General features: G+C 45.4%; 1 protein-coding gene and 1 long non-coding RNA gene across 20 annotated transcripts in view; both read left to right on the forward strand.

Annotated features, from left to right (window-relative positions):
- LOC105602274 (uncharacterized) overlaps positions 1-16,552 on the forward strand; it is a 40,925-nt gene extending 24,373 nt beyond the window's left edge. The window contains exons 1-2 of the long non-coding RNA XR_001020866.4: positions 1-5,034; positions 5,307-16,552. The exon at positions 1-5,034 is cut by the window's left edge and continues 24,373 nt beyond it. This is a non-coding gene — a long non-coding RNA (uncharacterized LOC105602274). The remainder of the gene's footprint in view (positions 5,035-5,306) is intronic.
- Positions 1-18,245, forward strand: part of KALRN (kalirin RhoGEF kinase) — a 699,404-nt gene that overhangs the window by 127,090 nt on the left and 554,069 nt on the right. The window lies entirely within an intron of this gene.

Here is an 18,245-nt window from a genome sequence, read left to right on the forward strand (position 1 = left end):
TGGGTCATTAAGATCTTTTTTGTATCTTTCTTCTGTATATTCTTGCCACCTCTTCTTAATATCTTCTGCTTCTGTTAGGTCCATACCATTTCTGTCCTTTATTGTGCCCATCTTTGCATGAAAAGTTCCCTTGGTATCTCTAAGTTTCTTGAAGAGATCTGAAAATTCTGGACTTGTTTGTATCTTCTTGCCTCTTCCCAGATTGTCTCTGGGGCCTTGCTCCTGCATGGCTTATGTCTTCTTCCTCCTTCACTGCCTCCCCCTTGTGCTTGCTTTGCTCATCTGGTCATGCAGTTGTCCATTTTTCTATTCTACACTAAGTTCCCTGAGGGCAGGAATCCTGTAACCTCCAGTGCAATGCTGAATGTGAGCTGAGTGCACACAGCTTCTTACCTGAAGGGGGGAGGGGGATATTTGAAGTATTGAACCCTCTGTGGGCAACTTAGTATCATCTCCTCCTTGACCTGGTAAGGTCTGCACCCATTTAAAGTGCAGTCTGGAGATTTGAATAGGGTAGTGAGGATGGAAGCAGATGCCTTAGAAACATTCCAACAAGGCAGTGGTCAGTCACAAGTAGGATTGAAACAGAGAAGGCAAAAACAAAGAAAACAAAGTGAGACATTGGATTGAACATATCTTAGAGGTGGGTATCATGGGTTGAATAAGCACTGTCTAACAATTCATGTCTACTCAGAATCTCAGAATGTGATCTTATTTGGAAATAGGACTTTTTGCAGATGATAATTAGTTCAGGTAAAATGGGGTTGTACTGGATTAGGGTGCATCCTAAATCCCATGCTCAGTGTTCTTGTAAGGAGAGCAGAGGATTCATGGAGAAGAGGGCCATGTGAAGGAGGAACAGAGATGAGTGGTGGAGCTACAAGCCCAGAAATGACAAGCATTCTCAGGAGCCATTAGAAGCCAGGAAGAGCCAAGGCTGGAGCCTTCGGGCATTGCCACCTTGATTTTGGACTTTGGGGTTGAACTCTGAGAGCATAAATTTCTGTTGTGTTAAGCCATCCAGTTTGTGGTGATTTGTTGTGGCAGCCCTAAGAAAGGAATACAGTGGGGTTCAACATGCACTTGGGGCATATGCATCACAAATTCAGGGGATCAAATTCTTGGGTGCTAGTGTATGTGTGTAATACTGTGACCAATGTTGTGGTGGTGTGGTTCTGTTTGTGGTAAGAAGTCTGTACTTATCATTTGTGATGCAATTTTGCCAAGAACTATGCAATGGCAAATCTCCTCTTGAAAGCTCCTGGTCTCCTGAATGGAGGTGACCTGAGAAGCACTGGGGCATCTTTAGCTTGATGGGAAGTCATGGGCAGAGGCACCCCTACAAGGTACAGGAAGGAGAACTCTCACCAGGCAGGATCTCCTGGGCACTCCTATTTTTATGCAGATGAAATCTGGCTAAACCAGTGATCTTGATGATTAGGAATAGAGACCTCCTCTATTCCTGTCTGCTGGGAAGAACACTGAGGGAAGCATGGTAGGGAGTATGTTATGGTGATTTTGTGAAGAAGCGGATGGGAAGTGGGTTTGTTTTCATGGAAATGAAAATGGAAAGGAAAAAAAGGTGCCAACAACCAAGTTGGTTTTGCAGTGAGTGCTGTGTAAGAGAGCTGTCTTCTTTTTCTGGGCTACCAGGCAACTCTGGCTCTCTGCCCAAAGCAGTGAGAATCCCACAAAGCAGAGGGTGGGACAAGGGATAGGTCAGCCCTTGGAGGATAGTCTTGGGCACCAGTGCAGGGCCTTCTCACGTCCTCCTTCTCAGCGTTAGATGTAATGAGGTATCATGAGATGTGCACTGGAGGCTGAGCTGGTTCCACTGTTGTCAGTGTTTTGTTGGAGCAAGTCTGTTTCCCTCTCAGAACCTTGGCCTCCTCCCTTTTACAGGATCCAAATGAGTGAAGCTTAAAATGCTAAATAATATTGTATCTTAGAGTCTTCCCCAGGACTGCATAGGATAGTAGGTAAGAGCTTCATCCTTTGAGGTTCCGGGGTGGCTTATAGACTGTGTGAAAAGTAATGCAGATTTCAATTGGGGATGATGAAAAAGTTCTGGAGGTGGATGGTGGTGATGGCTGTACAACAATGTGAGTATACTTAATGCCATTTGAAAGGTGTTGGCTGTACAACAATGTGGATATATAATGCCACTAAGCTATACACTTAAAAATGGCTATAATTGTATGTTATGTATATTTTCCCATGAACAAAAATCACAAGCATTTTCCCCCAAAACAAAATAATACAGATACTGGACTAAGCTGATATTCAAGTAAATTTGACACCCTGATTATTGTACTTTGTGGTAAATGCTCACCATTTACAATCATTGTGAAGGGTAAGCCCTGTTTGTTGCTGCTGCTGTTTAGTTGCTAAGTCTTGTCTAACATTTTGCGACCCCATGGACTGTAGCCCACCAGGCCCCTCTGCCCTTGGGATTTCCCAGGCAAGAGTACTAGAGCGGGCTGCCATTCCCTTCTTTAGGGCATCCTCCCACCCAGGGATCGAACCCAAGTCTCCTGCTCAGCAGGCCATTCTTTACCACTGAGCTACCAGGGAAGCCCTTGGCCCTGTTCAGTTCAGTTCAGTTGCTCAGTCGTGTCCGACTCTTTGCGACCCCATGAATTGCAGCACGCCAGGCCTCCCTGTCCATCACCATCTCCTGGAGTTCACTCAGACTTGCGTCCATTGAGTCAGTGATACTGTCCAGCCATCTCATCCTCTGTCGTCCCCTTCTCCTCCTGCCCCCAATCCCTCCCAGCATCAAAGTCTTTTCCAATGAGTCAACTCTTCGCATGAGGTATCCAAAGTACTGGAGTTCCAGCTTCAGCATCATTCCCTCCAAAGAACACCCAGGGCTGATCTCCTTCAGAATGGACTGGTTGGATCTCCTTGCAGTCCAAGGGACTCTCAAGAGTCTTCTCCAACACCACAGTTCAAAAGCATCAATTCTTCGGTGCTCAGCTTCCTTCACAGTCCAACTCTCACATCCATACATGACCACTGGAAAACCATAGCCTTGACTAAACGGACCTTTGTTGGCAAAGTGATGTCTCTGCTTTTCAATATGCTATCTAGGTTGGTCATAACTTTCCTTCCAAGGAGTAAGCGTCTTTTAATTTCATGGCTGCAGTCATCATCTGCAGTGATTTTGTAGCCCCCCAAAATAAAGTCTGACACTGTTTCCACTGTTTCCCCATCTATTTGCCATGAAGTGATGGGACCAGATGCCATGATCTTCGTTTTCTGAATGTTGAGCTTTAAGCCAACATTTTCACTCTCCACTTTCACTTTCATCAAGAAACTTTTTAGTTCCTCTTCACTTTCTGCCATAAAGGTGGTGTCATCTGCATATCTGAGGTTATTGGTATTTCTCCCAGCAATCTTGATTCCAGCTTGTGCTTCTTCCAGTCCAGTGTTTCTCATGATGTACTCTGCATATAAGTTAAATAAGCTGGGAGACAATATACAGCCTTGACGTACTCCTTTTCCTATTTGGAACCAGTCTGTTGTTCCATGTCCAGTTCTAACTGTTGCTTCCTGACCTGCATACAGGTTTCTCAAGAGGCAGGTCAGGTGGTCTGGTATTCCCATCTCTTTCAGAATTTTCCACAGTTTATTGTGATCCACAACTGGGACTAAATTAACACAATATATTATTTATTTTGGATGGCTCTGTAAGTTCCCTTGGGAGGGGGATTGAAATGAACTGTAGGCCATGCTTAATAACAGATGATCTGAGATCATCTCGCCGGTTCTACCTCTGCCCCCAAGGTTATGCTCCCTCTCCAACTCTATGCTTTCCTCTTTCTTACTTCCCTTTGATTCACAATGTACTCTTTATTCCAGGAGGTTAGGGTGGACACAGTTTTTTTTTTTTTAAATTAAATTTAAATTTTATTTTAATTGGATAATTACTTAACAATATTGTGATGGTTTTTGCCATATATCAACATGAATCGGCCACAGGTATACATATATCCCCCCATCTTGAACCCCTCTCCCACCTCTCTCCACATCCCATCCCTCTGGGTTGTGCCAGAGCACCGGCTTTGGATTCTCTGCTTCGTGTATTGAACTTGCATTGGTCATCTGTTTTACATGTGATAATGTACATGTTTCAGTACTGTTCTCTCAGATCATCTCACCCTCACCTTCTTCCACTGAGTGGACACAAGTTTGCATCTACAGCACAGAAATATGTGAGTGTCATGTGGCCTCACGCACTTCACCAAAAATGTCCTGTACTATCATGGACCCAGGTACTCTGGCTCAGACTTTGCTCCTGAAAGTGAGAACTATTTGCACACCTCCCAAAACATTCATTCTCCAGACCTGTGGGAATCCACATCAAAGCCTCATAGCAATTTTCTTTCCCGAGCTGCTTCTGAAGATCAGAACCACAAGCACTGCCTAATGGCCTCTCTGTTTCTCAGGAACCCCCACAGGCTGAAGGCCCAGAAAATAACTCAGAAAGATGGACATTTTTTGGATTGAGAAATTGTTTCATTTTAGCATAAAATCAAATGTTTAAAGTTTTGTATTCAGACCTGTCTTGTGCCTCCTCCACATCATCTCTGATAACGACACAGAGCACTGTATGGTGGATAACTGCCCATGGTGCCAGGTGGTTTGAGTCACGCACAGAGCCCGTATGGCTCTCAGATGAAATGGTCGTGTGTGTTTCTATCTTCAGGGCCGGCAGCCAGTGTACTAAGAGGGGCTTGGGATAGGAAAAGTCAGTGCCTTCCTGGTGGGTCTCCTGTTGCTGAATTTTGCTCCACAGGTTGGAGCCCAAGTCCCAGTCCTCCTAACTAGGCCTTTAGAGTCTGCGTGGCCCAGACGCTTGCTGGAGCCTTGGAGGTTGCAAAGCAAGGAGCACCCTGCCTCATTCGGTCTGGAGAGGCAGGGGCACAGCCAGCTGAAGGTGCAGGAGCTGGCAGGAAGTTGGAAACCAGCTCCTGGAGGCTCTTCACTTTGAGATTCACAAAGGAAAGAGAGATGTCTCTTCACCGAGAGGTAAGAGTTTAAATTTATCTAAACTGAACATCACAGTCTGTTTTAGCTGCAGTGGCATATTTCCATAATGTATGTAAATTATATTTGAATTCTTATGGAGCCATGCTTAGAGGCAAAGTCAAATACCTTATCTTACTCCTGAGGTGGGGCTTTCAGAGCTGGAATACTGTTTAGCACCCTCTGAAGAGGCTGTTTTCAGAGTTTATATGTTACAGAAAATTATCTAGAAATGAGAGAGGCACTAACTGCATTTTTGTCCTTTTTCTCCTCAGCAAAATGGAACTTCCTTTCTGCACATGAAGCCCTTCTAACTGCAGGTTATTCCAAAGGTGAGAAAGAAGCATGACCTCCAAAACCACCCAAGGAAATAAGTGTGTCTAAAGGAAGTGAATATATCCTCATGTGTGGGATGTGTCTGCTGCATAAAAAATTCTTCATAAGTGAACGTGAAAGATGAAGAAAATGCTGGCCCCTCCTCCTAGCACTGCAGTCCCTCCCTGCTGCCGCCATGTGGGAAACCTCAGTGTCCTCACCAGGGCCACACGGGGAGCAAATACGGACCACCCACAGCCCTCCTCGCCATATTCAGAACACGTCATAAGTAAGATGACGTCTGAAGATGAGAAGGATTGAAAGAAAAAGAGCATGGGTTCTTCTGGCATGCTGGTTTGAATGCCTGAAAGTGGACTTTAGCGAGAGGTTTCAGGTGCTCACTAGCCCCAAGTTCAGAGGACAGGTTAGCAAACCTCTTCAGAGTGAGGCTGTGAACACATGGGCAATGAAAGCACCAAGCCAGCAGCTCCTGCAGTGGAGGGTCGATCATTTGCACAGAGAGAGGGAACCTCAGATTCTGTCATAGGACGCTTGAACCATCTTTTGTGTTTTCAGAATCACCTTGCCAGTGATGTAAAAGCAGTTGGGAGAAAAATGTCCCCATTTGATGCTGCATCAGAGTATGCATCCCGTAGCCTAAACCTGTTGACATTAAAAAATATTTTTTGTTGGTGTTCTTTATAGATTTTTATAAGCTGGATGCATTCAAGAAAATAGGTAGGGGAGAAAAATAGGTTCTAAGACACACAGAAAAATAGGTTTGCGAGTTGAGGGTGCACAAGAAGGAAAAGGAAATGATAGAAAGATAGAAGAGATGTACAGATATTACCTCAGGACATTGAATTTGGGGACCGTTACTCAAGGATTGGAAAAAAAATTGCATAAGTTTATAAAAGACACTGAGAAGCTGTGGAAAAAAAACTAGATAATGTGGAGGATTGATGTCCTCTTGGGAGTTTAAAAATAATCTAAGTTATTTAGTAAAGTAATATCTGAAGATCTTAAAGGACTATAAGTTGTAGTTTCATAGCTTAGAAAGATAACCCAGTTCTGGAAACCCTTATCTCTATTCCAGACAGTGGTAATGTTCTGGTCTAGTCTAGGAAGATCCTGAGATAATTTCAGAGGATTTCCAGCTGAAGAACATACTGATGACTGTCCTGATGAGCTTTGTCCCTTTAACATCAGAAGTGGCCACCCCTGAGCTGGTTGGTTCTTGACCCTGGTCCTCCTGTTTTTCACCTGCAGACTTTCTCTCAGCCAACTTCAAAGCCTCTTTCCCCCCTTCTGAGCTTCCCTGCACACAGTCTTTTCCTGGGCCACCTGACTGATTTTTTTTTTTTTTTTTTAAATTCCTAAGGATTTGCTTCCATGTCTGCATGACCAAGCCTTACTTGGCCAAGCCACTATTTCTGTTGATTCAGTTGCAAGATCTGTTCTTGCTGGGGATGGTCAAAGCTTTCATAGCCTACACATGGTCCAGCCTGAACCCAGTCTCTTCTGTGGTCTTCTGAGTGTCCTTCTCACATACTTAAATGGACAAAGTCAGATTCCGTAGCTGTCACTGCATCCAGATTAAACAGTGACCTTGGCTGAACCATCCCGTACCTCTGTTTCAGTTAAACTCAGCTGGCAAATAAAATGTCAGTGTGCTTCTTCCAACTTGTCCAGATGAAAGTAAAGTAAAAGGCTTCATCAAGGGTTGGAGAAGAACCACATGGGTGGCCACTGGAGTCGCTTGAATCTTGGGCTCAAAGGTGGCAGTGAGAATGCAGGTGGCACTGCTGCTGCATTTGCCTGGCGCACCTATAGAATACGCAGCATATTTTAGCCTTCAGTGTTGGAATGGTATTTCCAAGCATAGGCTCAGAAATCCTAAGGTGTTTGATTCTAATATAGAGCCAGGGGTTCTGTCCTGCCAATGCATCCCGGAGCCCAGGGAGAGAACCAGTCTTCTGTGACACTCGCTTCAAACTCTTCCATCTTCTGGAGAAAGACGCGGGTCTACATCTTGAAATATGCACCTTGAACAAGAACTACTGATCTGTAGAAAACCTGTCTTCCTTTAAACAAATTCTGTTTGTAGAAACCTATCAAAAATGTCAAAGCATCAGAAGGTTGTAAACCAAGGAGATAACGTGAAAAATAAAGTTCTATGTGACCCAAACTGCCTTTGATTAGTTTGAATTTTTATTTTCTGCCCTTTTCCTCTCTTATATTTCTCTTATAAAATTAAGTGCACTTTCAAGATATACTTAGTATTGTGAAAAATGCAGAGTCCAGACAGTGGGATGGCTTTTCTAATAAACAAGCAGCAGTGTGGTGTGGTGGAGAGTTTGGGTTCCAATTATACCTTTGCAGCTAATCCCAGATAACCTTAGCCTTGTCATAGCACCTCTAACCTTAGCCTTGTCATAGCACCTCCCGGGCCTCTTTTTTTTTTTTTTTTTTCCAAATCTGTAAAATAAAGAGGCTCTCAGGGGAAATTCTTCTGGCTCTAAAGTCCATCAACTGTGAACTGCTGATGATTTCTTCTGTTTAGATGTTTCTAGATTTCTCATAAACTGTCAGAAGAGCCAGAGTTCAGTAGGAATGGAAACTCGTGACTCCATTTGCAATAATGTTCAAAACTTTAAAATGCAAATGTAGGTAATTATTAATAATTTGTCTTCATTATTAATAATTTACCTGAATATATTATACTTTAAAAATACTGTATTCTAAAATATAATCTTTAGACAAACAAATATGTTATGGAAAATAAGCAATTGTTACTGCTCCTTTCAAACCCTTCAAGGCTCCTCAGTCGTCACCTACAGTGGTAGCTGTCAACCCTGGCTGTGCACTAGCATTACCTAGAGAGCTTTTAAATGTACTGGTGCCTGTCTTCCCACCTCAGAAGTTCTGATGGAATCGGTCCAGTGTGGGGCTGGGTACCAGTGTTTTTAAGAGCCAGTTTAAGAGCCAGTGACATGTAAAATCAGTTCCCAAGGCTGGTATACAGGACCTCCCGTGCCTGCACCCACTCGCCCTCCATGCTGCCTGCCTGCGTGCCCTCCAGTGTGCCACCATGTCTTTGTGACAACAAGCATGTGTTGTCTCACACTTCCACACCTTGGCAGCTGTCATCATGGCCTGCAATGCCAGCATCCTGAGAAGCCTAGTGGTTTTTTGCTTCTTCCCTGCAGTGTAGGTTTCTTTATTAGCATAGTTCCTATAATATTTTGTAATGGCATGATTTACAGCAATCTTCCTGTACTATGTTTTATAATAATGTATTTTACTCGTGGGTTTCCTTGATGGCTCAGATGGTAAAGAATCTGCCTGCAATGTGGGAGATGTGGGTTTGATCCTTGGGTCAGGAAGACCCCCTGAAGAAAGGAAATGGCAACCCACTCCAGTATTCATAAATCTGATCATGTCTCTCTCATGCCTAAACCCAATACCCCCAGTGCCTTCCTCTTACTGAGGCCTGGCAGAAGCTCCATAATGTGAGCCTGCCTCTTTCTCAGACCCCTTCTCCTACTACTTCCCACATGTTCACTTCACTGCAGCCAGTCTGCTATTCCTAAAACCTGCCAAGCTTGTTCTCATCTCAGGGCCTTTGTGCATGTTCTTCCCTCTCCCTGGGGCATCTTCCCTTGCCCTCTCATTTGCTTCCTTCCCAAGGATCAGGCCTTAGCTCATGTCACCTCCTTAAAGTGGTCTTTCCTGACCACTAGAACTAAAACTGCACATCCCCCATTCTACCCATCATACCCAAGTCCTACTACTTTTATGTTCTTTTAGGACTTACACTATCTGAAATGATATTTTTATTTTGTACACAGATTATTGAAAGCCTTCCATTACAGGAATATAAGTTCTGTGAAGATAAGAACTTCTCTGTCTAGTAGGGGCTCAATAAATATTGAGTGGTTGGTTATTCTTTGTCTCCTCTATAGATAATGCTATGGCCAGCATAGTGACTGGAAAGCATCTGAACCATGTTCAATACATGGTGGAGGGATGAAGAGTTGTAGGTACAACAGTGTGACTGGAAATCTCTAAATAATGCTAATAAACACTAGACAGTCATACATATTCATTCTTCTTAATTTCTAGTTTAAAAAACAGGAAAAGTAAATATTTGTCTTGTAGGTTTGGTTGTATGAGATTTTCTGCCAGCAGATATTTTGTGAGAATTATTTCACATGGAGATGTATTTTTGATGTATTGTGGGAGGAGGTGAGCTCCATATCCTACTATTCTGCCATCTTGATCTGGCTCCCCCCCAGATATTTTTCTTCTTACAAGAAGATTAGATTCCATCTCTCCACAACTTCAACATCTTCACTTCTAGGGTGTACACCAGTGGGCACTCCCTCTCTCTAGAGATCCATTCAGAAAGTAACAAAGGGAATGAGGTTCCTCTGGGAAGCAATTTTGCCTAGAAGCCCCAAATTTAAACTGTGACCACTGCTCTGAGCTAATCTGAGAGGAAAATATGGTTTTCTGATCATCTAAATTTGGAGATTTCCAGTTAGGTGACTGATGAGTGAAGATGGAGATGGGCAGGAGCTAGAGAGAACCTCAGGACGTTGCACTAGGAGCCTGGCCCTGGTCTACCCACAGCTCTTTTCCTGAGGGATGCTGCTGACCTGTGGCCCTTGTGGAGTTTTTGAGGAGGCCATGCAAGGTGACAGATGTAACTTCTCCCTAGCTTGGTTCTCGCCCTGGGATACCTACAGGTAGGGAATCATTGGGAAGGTAGTCAGAAACCTCGGGAGAAAGTTGGACCAACAGAGAATTTCCCAGGGAACATGAATCTGTCAGGTGTGATCTGAGGAGAAAAGGGTAGCTAGTCTGTTTTCTGAAGGGGTTGGGCTCAATGCCCTTCCGTGGCTCCTGTTTCCAGCCTTCTCAGTCTGCAGGCATTTGAGAGCATTTTGTAATTGAAGCACTCAACATCCAAACTGTAGACAAAAGTGATCCAGCTGACCTTTACACCAAGTGATTCTTTTGGCACATACATTGAGTATCCTCAGTGTCGAATTCCATAACACCTTTTGTTCTGTGGGACAGCAGCAAATGGAGGCAGTAAGTTACCATCGCAGTGAGGTCTGATTGGGACAGTATTGTCTTATACAGTAGCCACTAGCACATGGGGCTATTAAAATTATTTACAATTACAATAAAATGAAAAATCCAGCTTCTCCATCAAATTACTACATTTGAAGTGATCAATAGTCCCATGTGGCCTCTGTGGACAGTAGTGCAGAACAGATAGGTGTATTTCCAACATCATAGAAAGTTCTATTGGAGGGTGCTGATTAGGAGGCACCCCTGCTAAGGATGTCTACAATGCAGGAGACCTGGGTTTGATCCCTGGATTGGGAAGATCCCCTGGAGAAGGAAATGGCAATCCACTCCAGTACTATTGCCTGGAAAATCCCAGTCCATGCCTGGAAAATCCCAGTCCATGGGGTCGAAAAGAGTCGGACAAGACTGAGTGACTTCACTTTCACTTTCCTGCTAAGGTGTTTAGTTGAAGAGCTGCTAAGACTCCATCCACCTCAAGGGCTGAATGAATCTGTGGCTTTGTACTGAGAGGATCAGATTCCTGCTCTTCCTCTGCTGAAAGTTTTTTTGTCTCCAAAGGTGCTAAGCCTGGTGGGGAGGAACAAAGCAACTGCAAGGAGTGCCTGTCTGCCTGAGGATATTGTTATTCACCTCAAGGACTGCAGCAAGATTGAGAGATGATGAGATGATACTGGAAAGCCCTTAGAAAAGCTGAAGAGTTGCATGAGTGCAGGGCATGTTGATTGTTAAGTGAATGCATTAGACACAAGGCAACTCGGTCCTGGCCCCTCCTTGACTTCCATCCCTCCAGACCAATCAAAGTGGAGTTGGAATTGAAGCAATGGGGTTTGGTTGCCATTGGCAACTGGCTCTCTACTTGGTCTAAGCTCTGGGAACCTGGGGTAGAGAGGATGGGGGGAGGGTTCAGGGGAGAGCAAGGAGAGCTGGCTTCTGCTGAGAGAGCTGTTTCCCTCAACTTTGAGGGAGCTCCTGGAGTGGTGGTGAGGGTCCTAAACTGTGCCTTGTCAGGGGCTCAGCTAGGTTTGAAAACTAGAGGAAGCTCCCTGGGAAGAGGCTTTGGGTGCCACCCTCTTCCCCAAGTGAAGAGTGAGCTCATGGAAAAGGTGACTGACTCTGTCTACCCTCTCTGCACGTCTCTCTGCTTCTTTTCATGTCTTTTCATCATGGTCTAAATTCCTGCCATGATGACATAGTATGCTTAGTATTGTAAGAAATACATCATTTTTAATGACTGTTGGCAACTACATTTACATGCCCTCTGGTTTGGGTTAGGTCTCTGGGTGTCTGATGGGGAGGACTCTGGGAATGACTTGGAAGACAACCCCATCTGTCACCATTGTCAATCCTATCTTCAAATATGACACTGTACTGGAAGCTATTGAAAACCAGTGACTGAAGCACAAACTCTGTCCTGTGTAGACACTCAGACATAGGCAGATGTTTTCAGAATACATACCAAGAGAGTGCAGCTCTACAAGTTGACTCCTGGTTGGACAGTCGTGGGCTTATAGCTACATGGACCTTGATTCTAACCCTATCTATGGCCTATGTAGATAGTCCCAGGTGGGCGTCCCGGGTGGCACTAGTGGTAAATAACCCACCTGCCAGTGCAGGAGATGTAGGAGATGTGTGTTTGATCCCTGAGTCAGGAAGATCCCCTGGAGGAGGACATGGCAACCCACTCCAGTAGTCTTGCCTGGAGAATCCCATGGACAGAGGAGCCTGGCAGGCTATAGTCCATAAGGTCACAAGAGTTGGACACGACTGAAGCAACTTAGCATGCATGCATGGACTATGTTGTTAGGTTCTATTAGCCTCAGTTTACTCATATGTAAAATGGAAATAATAATGCTTTACTTAGAGGGATGTAGTAGAAATGAATGATAATGACTTGTATAAAGGACCAACCAGAAGGCTTGGCACATTGAGTCACTTAAATTATTTCTATTCTCTTATGAGGGGTCAGTGCTGTGATTGGATGGGACTGATGGAGCATGGGAATTGATGCTTGAAGACTGGGAACCACTCAATTTCACTAAGTGTGTGTGCTCTATGGGCTGTCTGAATGACAGGGTAGAGGTGTGTGTGGGTTACTGAGCCAGGGAGGCCCTTCCACAGGATAAAGGCTCACAGGTATGAAGGAGCCTATTTCTCTTTTGTCCTGGGCCAATGGTTGACATTTTAGTAGCTGTAGCTTTTGCTCAGCCTTAGGCTCTAGTTGGGCAGAGGTTAATACTTATGGGCAATACAACTACCCTGCAGTGAAATCCCAGGGATTGGTAGAGGGGTGGTACATTTAGTTTTAGGGGAAGGAGGGGAAGATCTCCATAGCTGCCTGGCGCCTCATGTTCAGTGAAAAGCTGCCCCAGTCAATGGTATTGATTGGTCTCTGATGAAGATTTATCTCTCTTAGTTCCGTTTCCCATTTTACTATAGAATATCAGTGTGCATTGTGTGAGGGAGGCAGGAAGGAGTTATGATCAACAATGGACTGACTTTCCTCAGAAGAGGAAGAGTTGAGGGTGAGTCTCTCTGGGACTCTCAGTCTGCCTGGATATGGGAGTGGTGCCTTGCTGAGGTGGAACTAAGGAAATTGAAAATGAAAGTGTTAGTCGCTGAGTTGTGTCTGACTCTTTGTGACCCCATGGACTGTAGCCCACCAGGGTCCTCTGTCCTTGAGATTCTCTAGGTAAGAATACTGAAGTGGGTAGCTGTTCCCTTCTCCAGGGGATCTTCTTGACCCAGGGATTGAACCTGAGTCTCTGCATTGCAGGCAGATTCTTTACCATCTGAGCCACTTTTTTTCCACTCATAAAACCAGATATGGAGTGAGAACAGTCCTCACATGGGGCCAGTGTTCTGAGTACAAGAGGCGATTGCCCACTGTTGGGTATGTGGTATAAGGCAGGAGGAAGCTGGCTTGGATAAAGTGCAACCAAGAACATTTCAGAGTGCCTGTCTCAAAAGATCCCTTGCCAAAGCCTTGCCAAAAAACCTGATTACTGTGTAGATGTAGCTGGGATGAGCAATAAGAAACAAAACCAAACAGTTACACAGAGACATAGTGCATCACTCTGGCCCTTTACCAACCACATCGAACTTTAGCCTTTATTCCAAGGAATCCTTACCTCCTTCCTGGCATCTAACTAACTGTTCTCTGTGATGGAAACTGTTGAACTCTTGGGAAGGAATTGTACACTTAGTCAGTACCCATTGCCAGGGACAATATTGGGCACTTTGTTATGTTATTTTAGTGTTCATAGCATGCCTTTTACCTATGCATGTAAAATCCCAGTTTTTCAGATTAAGACACAGAGACTCAGAGGTGTGAAGTTTCCTGCCCAGGGCCACACAGCTGGTGAATAGTGTTAGTTCTGGGAATCAAATCCCAGAACCGACTTTAGCAACAGCTCATGGAGAGCCCCGCATGTCAGATTAGAAGTTTGGAGTTCTTCCGAAGGCAGCAGGGAGTTGTTGACTCTGACCAACAGCTTGATATATGAGAGAAGACATTTTCTTCTTGAGTACACACAGAGGAGTTGTGCATCAATAAAAGCAGTCTCTAAACCTCTTCCACTTTTATGAGCCCTTGTGAAACCCTTGGGCTCAATTCTTTATGCAGTCAAAACTATATGTGCTCCCTGGTTCCAGTCTCAGGGCTTCTTGGAGCCTGTGGAGGCTCAGGCCATGAGCCATGTCAGCTGCCTTGCCTGAAATATACTTTATAGTCTTCTTCAGTTCCCACTTCCTTTATGCTCTCAGAAGTGATGGATGTGTGCACTGGAGTAGTCTTCTGTAAGGTGATCTGGGAAATTGTACCCCAAATGACTTTTCTCGATGTTGTGCATATATTCACACTTCTGCCCACCACAGGTGACCTGGTAGCTCAGCTGTGCAGCCCACATTTCTATTTATGTTGGTACTGTTTGGGGGCTTGGGTTACTGACATCTGTAATGCCATGAGTTGATTGAGGAAAATATCCTGAATATCCTGTGTCTGCCAGCACAGTGCTGGCCTTGTAGGGTATACTGCATCAAATGTGCCGAATGAAAGTGATTATCAGCAAGAAACTTCTGAGAGAAGTCCTAAGCAGGGGTTGCCTAGAACCAAAAGAGATTCCTCACTAGATAGCTGCATGGGTATTGCTGAGACGTGTAGGTGAGGGAAGTGTTCCCAGAGGCAAAAAAGAAAGTTGTATCAGTTACCTATTGCTGTGTAACAAACTACCCATACCTTAGTGGCTTAAAACAATTGCTGATTTGCTTACAGTTCCATGGGTCAGCGATTTGGGTTGAGATCAGCTGGGGTCAGTCATGTAGCTGCAGTCATTCGACAGTTTGACTGGGGCTGGATGGTCTCAGATGGCTTCATGTCTGGCGGTGGTGCTGGCTGTTAGTGGGTGTCTTTTGCTGTTCATCTGATGGCTTCACATCCACCAGAAGACAGGACTGAGTTTCTTTACGTAATGGCAGAAGTGTTCCAAGAAGATGAGACCAGAAGATGCAAGACCTCATAAAGTCAAAACCCAGAAGTCACACAGTGTCTCTTCTGCTACATGCTGGCTCAACCAAGTCTCAGACTAGTCTAGGTTTGGGGTGGGGAGGGGTAAGGAGATAGATGCCACCTCTTGATGGACAGAGAGACAGTCACATTGCAGAGGAGCATGCACGCGTGGATGGGAGGACTCAATGTGACCAGCTTTGTAAACAATCTACCACAGAAGGACTGTTTTTCTGACTCTTCCTGAAGTTTGAACTACATGTTGTTCCCTTAGGAATTCCTGCCTGTGGAAGAAATTAGAATTTGGATTCTCAGGCAGATGGCTTAATGGCTGTGAGCAGTTACCATCAAGGTCCCTGAATAAAATCATCTTCCTGGGAGTTCTGAGAAAGGTTCTGATGGGTGTCCTAAGCATCCGCTCCCTAAACCTGGCACTACCCCCATATGTTTTAGATGCTTAGTAAGGAGAGCAGCTTGGTGGGGTGGAAAAGCATGAGTTTGGAGTTGGACAGACCTGGGTTTAGCCAGCTCACCTTTGCACTGACAGGCTGTGTGGCTGTCAGTAGATTAGCTGACTTTCTGACTCTTATTTTCCTTATCCATAATATGACTATTTTGTGTGATTCATATAAGGTATAAATTACTCAACAGAGGGTGATGGTGTTCCAGGAATCATTAGCTTCTATTCTAAGGGGAGAACGAACTCAAGTTCCTCATTCAGAGCTCCTGAATCATGTTGGTCCCCCCAACATCCTCCTTTACCTTACCTTGGCATAATGGCCAGAGGTCTTGAGTTCCCACAGATCTTCCTGCTTAATTCTGTCTTGATTGCTATGGGCTGGGAAGGTCACAATGGCTCCACCTAACTCCTCTCGGTCCCTTGTAGAAAGTTAGAGGAGGAAGTCTGAGAAGGCCAGAAAGAAATTTCTTGCTCTCGATGGCAAGAAATTCTACTTGAGTACTGCAGGGAACAGCCAGAAATGATCCACAGGGAATCAGGTCTCTGCTTAGGACAACAGAGTGGGATTTGGATGTAGAAGACTGGACTCCAGGGCTTTCAGATCTGAGGTGTTGGGTAAGTCTTTTAGCCTAGCTTCCCTTATCTGGGATCTGAATTTGTTCTGCAAGTTTGTTGAGAATAGGAGAAAAACATTTGCCCAGAGCCTAGCAAAATACCTAGAATGTAGTAGGTGCACAGTAAGTGATAGCTTTGTGATTCTTCTTGACTCTGTTAACACTGTACATCACTGTTGCCTGCATGCTGGGCCTGTGCTATCTACAGGAAGTGATGATTCCACACTTTAAATGATCTACTTCCTGGGATACGATAGCCGCATTTCAGAAAAGCTGTGTGTCGCATGAAGTTGTATTAATTGAACTGTGTTTTTAATTGGTGGGTCTGATCATTGGTCTCAGAGAAAGCATTTATTGGAAAGCAGACGTAATAGGAACGGTCAGAGCTGCCGTGGTCAGCTTCCACCCTTACAGCCATGCCAGCCCAGAAATCTGGCTTTGTGAGATTAAGGAAATAACTTTCCAAGGTTATTAACATGTATTGCTTTTATAATAGCTAAAGTAAATTTGATAAAGAGAAAAAAGAAATTTGAAAAGAGAAAGGGTAGGAGGACAGAGCCTTAGTTGTGGCCTATGTTTAGACTCATTAGAAAAGACCTTGATGCTGGGAAAGATTGCAGTGCAGACAGGAGAAGGGACAACAGAGGATGAGATGGGTGGGTGACATCACTGACTCAACGGACATGAGTTCGAGCAAGCTCTGGGAGATGGTGAAGGACAGAGAAGCCTGGCATGCTGCAGTCCCTGGGGTCGCCAAGAGTCGGACACGACTGAGTGAGCGGAACTGAACTGCTGTTTAGGTGGTGGACATGGCAGTCCCAGACCAGATGGAAGGGCATGCAGTTAGCAAAGGGCAGACACAACTGGGAGTAGACATTAGCCCTCTGTTACGCTTTGTGGGGAGAAGGCAATGGCACTCCACTCCAGTACTCTTCCCTGGAAAATCCCATGGACGGAGGAGCCTGGTAGGCTGCAGTCCATGGGGTCGCGAAGAGTCGGATACGACTGAGCGACTTCACTTTCGCTTTTCACTTTCCTGCATTGGAGAAGGAAATGGCAACCCACTCCAGTGTTCTTGCCTGGAGAATCCCAGGGACGGGGGAGCCTGATGGGCTGCCGTCTATGGGGTCTCACAGAGTCGGACACGACTGAAGCGACTCAGCAACAGCAGGAGCAGCAGCAGCAGCAGCAGCAGCAGCAGCAGCACGCTTTGTGGATGAAGTCATGCTTAGGTTGATTTGAAGATTTGGCAAGGAGATGAGGGGGATGTAGGGTCCACAAACCATTGTACTGAAGTTTCCTTTACCTCCTTTGTCTTTGCCTTGGCCTCCAGGCCCTGTGATAACTGGGGAAAGAATCAAGGTTTGCTGTTATTTTCAGTGGCCCTATCTCAGGGCCAGCTGGAGAAGCTGGGACAAAGCCTTAGAAGTGCCCAGCTGGGCAGCGATGATGATTCTCCGGGAACTGTGGGGAAAATATATATAAAGCTTGTTGTTGATACTGTGAAGCACAGAATGCCCTGCCATTCATCATTGCCTAGACGTCCCTGATGTCCCAGCAGACTTTCTGCAGCAGCGAGGTGGGAACTTTGCCTCTTTTAGGCACAAGGCTTCCTTGCTCATCCATTGCTGCCAATCTCCCCTCAGATTTGGGTTGTCTGCATGGAGCCCCTCCACCAGTTACTTCCATGGCAGACTCCTTTCTTGGAGCCAGCAGGGCCTCGCCTGCCCTCCTAGGATGTCAGACTGTTGGGCACAGTGCCCAGAAGTCTGAAATCACAGCTCTCTCTCTGGAGAAGGGCATAAGTGCAGGGTTCCCTTTGGGCCCTTGTGCATGTGGCTTGGTGCTGGGTCTCTGCCAGCTTCCCGAAACCCCCCAACCCCCAACCCCCTAGAGTAGCCCTGACTGACCAGGCCTGAGCTGGCAGAGCCTAGCCAGAAGAGAGCTTTCCAGTAAGAGGTGGAGAGGGAGCAGCCTGCAGACATGCTGGAGATGTGCTCTGGAGACAGAGTCTTGGATGTGAATTCAGGACTTTGTTACAAAGCTTGGGCTCTCAGCTCCTGCTCCCTGATCACATGCAAAAGGGGTGGGGTGAGCCACGTCAGAGCCCCCATCTCCCCTGATGATGTGGCGCTTCATGGTACCTCTGGCAAATGCAGGCCGCTATGTTTCTTGGGCATTCTCCACTCCCAATTATCTCTTCTGGCTTCTGCCCCAGACA

The sequence above is a fragment of the Ovis aries genome, chromosome 1, assembly GCF_016772045.2.
Source record: "Ovis aries strain OAR_USU_Benz2616 breed Rambouillet chromosome 1, ARS-UI_Ramb_v3.0, whole genome shotgun sequence".
Classification (NCBI taxonomy): domain Eukaryota; kingdom Metazoa; phylum Chordata; class Mammalia; order Artiodactyla; family Bovidae; genus Ovis; species Ovis aries.